This window comes from Phytophthora parasitica, assembly GCF_000247585.1.
Source record: "Phytophthora parasitica INRA-310 unplaced genomic scaffold supercont2.78, whole genome shotgun sequence".
Lineage (NCBI taxonomy): Eukaryota > Oomycota > Peronosporomycetes > Peronosporales > Peronosporaceae > Phytophthora > Phytophthora nicotianae.
In genome coordinates, this window is record NW_008649064.1 from 61595 (window position 1) to 64355 (window position 2761).

A 2761-nucleotide genomic window follows, 5' to 3' on the forward strand; every position below is an offset into this window, starting at 1 on the left:
AAGATTAGGATTCGTAGTCTTTCATTGGTAGCTACAGATAAAACAGGATTTGAGAAAGATAGTTTTTAGGATGGGACCTGGATACGTGCGTGAATATCCGGTTGCCAAGAACTACTGGTTGTGCGGCAACTACTAGCTTGCCGCCACCAACTCTAACTGATTAATCACTTCTCAATTTGCCTCTTCTGTTCAACTCAACCTTCAGCAAGACCTCAACTGCAGCACCGCCGCTGCCATCTTCGACTCCGCCACCGAATCGCCAACGCCTCCGACCTTGACTCTCTTTGCCAAGGCCTCCAACGACTGCTTCCTCTGTTTGGCAGGGCCCAATAACGTCACATTAACTCTAGTAGCAAAACGTCTATCGCTGGGATACATGAGTTACATGATGTAACTAACACAGGACTGGGCGACGTGGGTGTCCATGCAGAAGTGCCAACTAAGGTGAGCGAATACGAGCGCTCGTAGCCATAACAAACCAGCTCGCGAAGTACGAAGTAGGGTCGCGCGGAATTTGTGGAGTCGGGCCCAGCGCCGAGCTCATCAGCGAGCTGCGCATTACACTCTGCAGGATCTTTATATTGCTAAGATTTTGAGTCTGGGAGAGCCAAATTTTGAGCTGAGTGTCATAGTCGTACGGCTATGCTTGTTTAACACTGTCCTACACGACTGCGGGAATCGCTCCATTTTAAACTTTAGAAGGCACTTGCAGCTGCGACCAAACAGAAAGCGTCGACATACTATACCCAGTATACTTTCTCGTCACTCTCACAATCCAAATCAAAAGAGGACGGTTGTCATTTGGCTCCGCTGCGCATCGCAAATGCAGTCGCTACGCTCCTGCAATAAAAAGATTCTCTCGCCTGGAGAGTGTAGTGCTCGGCACGCTGCCGGGCTCGGTGCTGGGCCTGCCCTCCCAAATACCGCTCCGCCCTGCTTTGCGGGCACCCCGTGCGGATTTGCTGCAGCTACGCGCGCTCGCATCCGCTCACCTCCGTTGGTATTCTCCGTTTTGATTGCGCTCTATTTCAACCCCTCCATCTCATTTGGGCGCAGCAGCCACTTCCATAAAAAAACATGTTTCTCGCAACAAAATCGCAGATACGACAGCCCGCGGTATCCCGTAGGTCGAACAAAATAGTTGCGATTCAATAGATAATTGAGATTTGCAATACTATTTTCTATTATTTAGAGTTGCCAATGCCAATATACTATAGGATCAATTATTGACAATACACATGTCAAAAGTGCCTTCGGGTCGAATCTGGCAGAATCTTCTCTGGATGGCATCATTGTCGGTGCCCTCTACACCACATTCATGTCACCATATAAACGCAATGGCTACCAACGCTCGTTCAGGCCATACTGCCATTGAGTACGTCTGCCATTGAGTATTTTTCAGCATACCTAGCTTAATTGATGCTGAGCCTTGACTTATGTAAGTTGTGCGTATAGGAGCTAAACACTTTGCCTTAATATTAACTAATACAAACTAAACGTTAACGTGACTGGGATGATAAGTTTTCTTGTATTCATTCTTCTTTTAACTTCTTACCATGAAAAAGATTATTGCAAATGAAGCCCGGTTTTCTTCTTTGAAGTCTTATAATAAGGCCTGCAACTAGTTAGTTATCCACAACCTGGTAAAGGCCGGCACGCGGATTTTTGTATCCCAATCATCAGAGCTCGTACGGACCAAAGTATGATACTTAGTTTATATATAATTATAAAATGATACCCCCCTCCCATTCACTAAGTTTACTCGCGCCTGCGTCGGCTTGGCGATCAACAGCAATATTGAAGTCAATATATCTTGTTTGAACATCCTCGGCTTGATTGCGCTGTGTATGGCTATTTTCGGTGACAGTCTACTATCAAGAGTTCTCGTTATTCTTATTATTAACATGATTAGCCGAACGCCGCCGCTTCGCGGGGTAAGCGCATGCATATTTTTAGTACTTAACGCTTCCGTTCCGCTCGCCGATGGCTCGCTCCGCTACTCGAATAGCTGGCTACGAATTTGCGCCGAGGCAAGCCCATCGGCACCTCAAGGTTGCACGAGCTGCCGTTTTGAGCCGCCTCGCTTCGTTCGGCAGCAAAATCAAATTTTATCCAATCGGGGGCCACCATCGATCCGCTCGGCAGCCAATAATATTTTGGTAGGTCTTTGTGACGGACAGACAGACACCGTGCTAGCGTTGATGTTTAAGACTAGCCGAGCACCGCCGCTTCGCGGGGTAGGCGCAAGGCATATTTTTAGTACCTAATGCCTCCGTTCCGATCGCCGCGTGCTCGCTGCACTACTCGCATGATTAGATGGTAATTTGAGCTGAGGCGGGCCCCTAGGTCCCGCAAGGTTAGCAGAGGTGTCGTTTGTGCCGCCTCGCTCTGCTAGGCACCATAATATATTTTTAGCCGATAGGGCCGCCTTCGCTGCGCTCGGCAGCCAGTAGAATGCGGGTATTTGCGTCCCCCTTATTAACCCCACCCCATGTGACGGACGGACAGACGGGCAGACACGTTGCTCTAGTTGAAAGTAGTAGAGAGTACTAGCCAAGTGCCGCCCGCTTTGCGGGCGGATGGGCATGGTTGGTCCCAACCCGTGGAGCTCGCTGTTCCAGCTCGCCCCACTACTACGCAAAGCCCGCCTTCGCTTCGCTCGGCAGGGGTTGGAGCCTTGCTATATGTAGAGTCCCAATCTGTGGTCGCTGTTTCAGCTCCACCCCACAGTACTTCATAGCCCCCACCTTCGCTTCGCTCG